We start from the raw sequence: 7,449 nt of genomic DNA, 5'->3' as shown, positions 1-7,449 counted from the left end.
CGAGCTCTCACCAGACTGAAGCCCTGCAGTGATGCGAGCTCTTACCAGACTGAAGCCCTGCAGTGATGCGAGCCCTTACCAGACTGAAGCCCTGCAGTGATGCGAGCTCTCACCGGACTGAAGCCCTGCAGTGATGCGAGCTCTCACCGGACTGAAGCCCTGCAGTGATGCGAGCTCTCACCGGACTGAAGCCCTGCAGTGATGCGAGCCCTTACCAGACTGAAGCCCTGCATTGATGCGAGCCCTTACCAGGCTGAAGCCCTGCAGTGATGCGAGCTCTCACCGGACTGAAGCCCTGCAGTGATGCGAGCCCTTACCAGACTGAAGCCCTGCATTGATGCGAGCCCTTACCAGGCTGAAGCCCGGCAGTCATCCGAGCTCTCACCAGACTGAAGCCCTGCAGTGATGCGAGCCCTTACCAGACTGAAGCCCTGCAGTGATGCGAGCCCTTACCAGACTGAAGCCCTGCAGTGATGCGAGCCCTTACCAGACTGAAGCCCTGCAGTGTCTCGTCTGAGGCGGAGTGGAGATTGAGCTTGTTCTGTTGTGGCTCCAGCACTTTGGAATGCTCTGCCATTATCTATAAAATCCTCATCAAGCATGGAACATATCATGAGGCACTAGTTGATTTAAGGGTCATAAAGGATTAAAAACATTATTTAGAACTACTTAAACAAATCTATGCATCCTTCAAATGTGTTCTAATACACACAGACTAAGGAACTGTATCGTTCAAATTTGAAAACGCAACATGCATCGGTTAAATTTGAAAAAAGCATCATGTGTTCTTTGGTTTTGAATTTTGTATTGGTTTGAAGGGATTGGAGGATGACGTGCCGAGGACGTCATCAACTTGCCTAGATATAGCGAACAAGATGGAGCTTGGATCAGAAGGATTGTTTGACTGCTTGCAGTAACATCTCGGTTGGTGATTCAGTAACACGATTATTGTGACTTTCAAGTTAAAGAGAAAAAGAAATAATTCAAGCCTTGCCTGAAGAAGGTACATCGTGTACCGAAACGTCGCGATATAGGCTTGAACACAGAAGATTATTATTTTTGCTTTATTATTTTAATTTTTAATTTTTATTTATTTATATTCTTTCTTTTGATTAGTTGGTATAATCACTAATCAAGCGTCAGTTCATTTCATGGTACTTTTAAAAAAAACACAATCCTCAAAAAAAAGTTTAAAAAGTAAAAAAAGACAAAAAAATACCAATATACAATTGCTGATTTGATCGTGCATAATCAATTATGGTGTTCATCTTTCAAAATATCGTTTCACGACCCCTCGAGTATGTTTGATCCCTCACAAAAATAGGAAGGATTTCTCCCGACGAAGGGAACGATTTATGAGGGATGATTACTTTGTGGAACGATCTCGTGACTTCCCATATGAGGTCAATGACCACGAAGAATCATTCAGAGGTCACAGTAACGGTGCACACAATGTAACTCGATCGGGGAATATTGCAGATACATTCTTTCGTCAGTCACGTGATCAACGCTCTTTAAATCGGGGGATTTAAACCCACATGAAAGAGAGTGACTTTTGGGGAAAATAGGACTATTTACCCCACAGAAGAGAATCGATTTGATGCACAGAGATACAGAAACATGATATTTTCCTCATAACGTGGAGAAGAACAGAAGACGTGAGCATACACGACCCAATTAGTGTTACAGCAACACTATGAAGATATCATACAGCACACATTAGGGACCCTACGAGGAGAAACACGGAGAACGGACTGGTTACATGCTTTCGAGATTGCTGTCAAATGGGCAATGCGGAATTTTGGTAAAAGAATCTCCCAGAGGGCAATTCAGCAGGCTGAAACCTTAGTCCTGACCGAATTGCGTTCTGGGATCCCATCTGGGTCAAATGGACCACCAAATTCTAGGATAAATAGTAACCGAACATATGCACAGACGGTCAGTGGTGTAACTCCATCCTCAGTCCAGCAGAGGGCAGAAATGACCAACACAGAGGTTGTCAGGCCTAAAACGGGAGTGACACACATCCAAATACAAACATCCCCTACTTTAATGTCAGGCTGGTCTCCTATGAGGAACGACTGGCTTCTGGGAGATGAGTTTCCACCTTTGAGCCCTTCTGTGCAGGCCCCTATACAGTCTCCTCGGGGCAAAAGAAAAGAAAAGAAAAGACACCTGACAGAACAGAGACCAAAAACTCCACCGGGCCTCACAGAGCTCTCTGAGAAAAATCTCTTAGTGAATTTTGAGGATGAGGATGATGATGACCAGATAACTCCGGCACAGGGAGACAGACTGGAAGATTTAGATGAGATAACAAGCTGTCTGTCACAGGATCTCTTCTCGCCTCTTGTCCCTCTTGAAGCCGAGGCCCCAAAAACTATTGGCCTGCCCTCTCTGGTTCCTATTGTACTTGAGCAGGACGATGATGATGATGATGATGATCAGTTAACTCCGGCACAGGGAGACAGACTGGACGATTTAGATGAGATTACAGGCTGTCTGTCGCGGGATCTCTTTTCGCCTCTTGTCCCTCTTGGAGCTGAGGCCCCAAAAACTATTGGCCTGCCCTCTCTGGTTCCTATCGTACCCAGTACATTAAACACAGTAAATCCACTAACGGACACAACTGAGGGAGCCCAGGTCCTTCAGAACCCCTCAGTGTCACCGAATTTGCCTGATCTGGAATTTTCAGTGTACTCAGTGACAACTCTTCAACCAGGGTCTCCTCAAGAGGCAGAGAAGGGTGAAACTTCCAAAAAAATGGGAGAAAGGATCTCTGACAAACTTACTAAAACAATAATAGAAACAGAAAAGGGCAGTAAAACAAACAAAAACACTGTGGCTGACAGTCCGGGTCAAAGGTCACCATCTAAACCATACATGCACCTCAGAACTAACAAAAAGTTCAATGAGTGGAAATTAGCACTCCAAGAAAAGCATGTGATCATCGGTGACTCTAATTTGAGCAGAATTCCCACCTTTGACATACCAAATTTGCAGATTGACAGCTTCCCGGGTGCTAAATTACAGCACGCTGCCAATCTGATAGAAAAAGCTACGCTAGAGACTAAAGTAGAAAAGATAGTCTTGGCATTCGGTCTGAATAACCGCACACAAAGATTACGTATCTCAGCTATGAGAGAGTGTGCTAGAGTGAGTCAGGTGACACAAGAAAGACTACCGGATGCCCAGGTGTGGATCCCACTGATTAATATTCCTCAATCTCTCCCAGAAGGAGAAAAAATCTTCTTAGATGAATTGAACAATTATATTGAGGAGAATTACTCCTTCATCCCCCTCCTACCAGAGGAACAGTTTCAGGTAGAAAGTGACGGCCTACACTGGACAGCAGAAACAGCCAGGAACATGTTAGAGCACTGGGCACAATATTTAAACTTGTAGTGAGTGAACACCCGAGAAAGGGTGCACATAGGCTTTTTGTGAATCTTTCCAAACATTTTACTGTCTCTCCCTCACAGTCATCCTTGCTCATGAAAGGCCTCACATTTATTCCATCGGTCCAAAAAATGAAGGACTTCAAGCATCAACTTAGACTAGATTTACAGAAATATCATAGAAGAATAAAACTAGAGGTTTTCTTTGAGGGCAAAAAGAGGAAAAAACAAAGATTACCGTTTACACACAATTCTGATTGGACTCCAGCCTTGAGCAGACTTCCCAAGCAGGTAGGCCAGCTGATCACAGCTGATGAGTACGCTTTTAAGAGTCTGAATTGGAGGCTCCAACCAAGGCCCAACCTCCAGAGAGAGGAAATGAGAGCCTTAAACACACTAAAAAACCTCAAAGAAATTGTGATTAAACCTGCTGACAAAGGAAATGCCATTGTCATTATGGACAGAGAACAGTATGTCTGGGAGGGAGAGAGACAGTTAAACATCAGTGACCACTATAAACCCTTAGAAAAACCAATGTATCTTGAAACCATGAAACAGGTGAGAAAAATCTTAGAACAGATGTATGATAAGGGTATCATCACCTCAAGAGGCAGAGAAGGGTGAAACTTCCAAAAAAATGGGAGAAAGGATCTCTGACAAACTTACTAAAACAATAATAGAAACAGAAAAGTGCAGTAAAGCAGAACAAATCAGTAAAACAGACAAAAACACTGTGGCTGACAGTCCGGGTCAAAGGTCGCCATCTAAACCATACATGCACCTCAGAACTAACAAAAAGTTCAATGAGTGGAAATTAGCACTCCAAGAAAAGCATGTGATCATCGGTGACTCTAATTTGAGCAGAATTCCCACCTTTGACATACCAAATTTGCAGATTGACAGCTTCCCGGGTGCTAAATTACAGCACGCTGCCAATCTGATAGAAAAAGCTACGCTAGAGACTAAAGTAGAAAAGATAGTCTTGGCATTCGGTCTGAATAACCGCACACAAAGATTACGTATCTCAGCTATGAGAGAGTGTGCTAGAGTGAGTCAGGTGACACAAGAAAGACTACCAGATGCCCAGGTGTGGATCCCACTGATTAATATTCCTCCGAAACTGAAGCAGGCCTCGAGGCAGTCCGGGAGTGCATGCTTCAGTATCCAGACCCAAAAAGGCCTGATAACTATATTCTAAAACTATTAGATATAAACCTAACCAAAAATGACTTTGAATTTGATTCTAAATATTATCTACAAGTTAAAGGCACAGCTATGGGCAAAAAGTTTGCCCCGTCCTACGCAAACATTTTCATGGCTAGGTGGGAACAATCAGCTCTGGGTTCATGCACAAAAAAGCCTCTGCATTACTATAGATTTCTGGACGACATATGGGGAGTGTGGCCCTACTCCATGAATGATTTTAAGGACTTTGCAGAACACTTGAATACCCATCAGAGATCTATAAAGATTAAATACACGATTGACCCCACAGAGGTCAATTTTTTAGATGTGGTGTCATATAAAGGACAGAAATTCAAAAATACAGGACAACTAGATTTCAAAGTGTATTTCAAGGAAACGGACACACATTCCTTACTGCACAAACACAGCTTCCATCCTAAACACACTTTTAAAGGAATAGTAAAATCACAATTACTCAGATTCCATAGGATATGCACAGAGCATTCCTGCTTTATGGAAGCAACAAAAATTCTGTTCAGGGCCCTTAGGGACAGAGGATACTCAAGGTCCTTCTTAAGAAGAGCCTTGAAGACTTTTCTCCTCCCTAGGACCCCAAGTGATCCCACACAGGGGGAGAAGACCAAAATAATACCATTAGTGTCTAATTTCTCCTTAATGAGCAAACAGTTAAACCGGGCAGCTAAGTCTAATTTTGAAAGGTTCGTTGAAAACACTCCTTTCATGCAGAAACACAAACAAATAGCTGCTTATAGGAGAAATACAAATATTTAATAATTTATAATTTTGGTTAATAGTAAACTCAGTCCTCTTGCACCACAGACTAAAAAGTTAACCTGTAAATACTTTGATCAGAAAAGATGGGTTTTCAATCATTCAACAAAACAAGTGTTTCAAGTTTCACAGCAACTCACTCCAGTAACATGCAACTGCATTTATTTAATTTATTGTGCAAAGTGCGCTAAGCAATATGTAGGACAGACAAAAAATGCTTTAAGGATCCGAATCTATCAACACACACATAACATAAAAAATAAAATAGAAAAACGCAGACATGTGGTCCAACACTTTCTGACCCATGGCCTTGAGGCCTTCAGGGTGACTGGACTACAGTCTGACCCGTTCTGGTCGCTGTGTGATAGATTAAAATTTGAAAGATTGTGGATCATGAGACTCGATACAAAATTTCCAAGGGGTCTAAATGAGTCTTGGGAGATCCACCTGACCTAAACCCAAACCTAAACCTAACCAACTCACCATACCATAACCTAAACCTACCAGACACTCCGGGATTCAAACCTGAATTTTACAGACCCATCCTTGACAAACCTAACCTCAACCACCACAGACTAAAAAGGTAATCTGCAAATACTTTGATCAGAAAAGATGGGTGTTCAGTCGTTCAACAAAACAAGTGTTTCAAGTTTCACAGCAACTCACTCCAGTAACATGCAACTGCATTTATTTAATTTATTGTGCAAAGTGCGCTAAACAATATGTAGGCCAGACAAAAAATGCTTTAAGGATCCGAATCTATCAACACACACATAATATAAAAAATAAAATAGAAAAACACAGACATGTGGTCCAACATTTTCTGACCCATGGCCTTGAGGCCTTCAGGGTGACTGGACTACAGTCTGACCCGTTCTGGTCACTGTGTGAGCAACTGCATTTATTTAATTTATTGTGCAAAGTGCGCTAAACAATATGTAGGCCAGACAAAAAATGCTTTAAGGATCCGAATCTATCAACACACACATAACATAAAAAATAAAATAGAAAAACGCAGACATGTGGTCCAACACTTTCTGACCCATGGCCTTGAGGCCTTCAGGGTGACTGGACTACAGTCTGACCCGTTCTGGTCGCTGTGTGATAGATTAAAATTTGAAAGATTGTGGATCATGAGACTCGATACAAAATTTCCAAGGGGTCTAAATGAGTCTTGGGAGATCCACCTGACCTAAACCCAAACCTAAACCTAACCAACTCACCATACCATAACCTAAACCTACCAGACACTCCGGGATTCAAACCTGAATTTTACAGACCCATCCTTGACAAACCTAACCTCAACCAAACCTAAACTTAACAGCCCTGGCCTCAACAGCCCCATGTTTAGCCCTTAATAATAAAATAACTGTGGCCTGCCTTGGTCTTTGTGGGATTTGGGGAAGATCAGCGGTGAGATGGACAGTTGCACAGCCCAGTTTGGGACCCTCGGGTCCGAACCTGGGAAATACTTTTCTTTCCTAACCCTAACCTAACCCTAACAAACACACACACACACACACACACACACACACACACATACACACACACGTGCACACGTGAATTTAAACTTTACAGGGCAGCACAAATACAAAACACAAGCAGCCAGACACAAACTATGCAAAGAACCTCTTTTTATGGTTTTCATCTCTTATCCAAACACTTATTCAATCATCATCAAACTTATATATATACTGTACACAAAGACGTACATGTTTGTAGCACACAATCACCTAGGCCGCACTGAGAAAAAATCACATACTCCTTGATAACAATACAATGATACATTATTAAAATAAGCAATAATTATTCTCATTTTATATACGGAGGTACAGCCCTGTGCGTAATAAAAAAGTGACACAGTCAAGCACAAACACAATCAAACAAAATTCAAAAGATGCTCTCTCTAATACAAATGTATGATTCTGTGATGTATGATTGTGGTTTTTATCCCTTATCCCTAACCCTAACCTCTAGACCTAGCCATAGCACTGCGAAACTCAACCCTAGCCCTAGCACTGCGAAACTCAAGTAGAGGTGCAGTACTATATCTTGGCACCTGGTGGCGCTACAG

General features: G+C 42.3%; 1 long non-coding RNA gene across 1 annotated transcript; it reads right to left on the bottom strand.

Moving 5' to 3' along the window:
* Positions 1 to 5,741: 5,741 nt before the first annotated feature.
* Positions 5,742 to 6,765, bottom strand: LOC107714462 (uncharacterized). The gene is made up of 3 exons (XR_001636983.1): positions 6,676 to 6,765; positions 5,870 to 5,935; positions 5,742 to 5,827 (listed from the first exon to the last, which is right to left on the bottom strand). It is a non-coding gene; the product is annotated as an uncharacterized LOC107714462 (long non-coding RNA).
* Between the last annotated feature and the right edge of the window lie 684 nt (positions 6,766 to 7,449).

The sequence above is a fragment of the Sinocyclocheilus rhinocerous genome, unplaced genomic scaffold, assembly GCF_001515625.1.
Source record: "Sinocyclocheilus rhinocerous isolate Xijiao unplaced genomic scaffold, SAMN03320098_v1.1 scaffold3193, whole genome shotgun sequence".
Classification (NCBI taxonomy): Eukaryota; Metazoa; Chordata; class Actinopteri; order Cypriniformes; family Cyprinidae; genus Sinocyclocheilus; species Sinocyclocheilus rhinocerous.
Note: the sequence above shows the minus strand (reverse complement) of the source record. Positions and strands in the feature narration are given on the sequence as shown.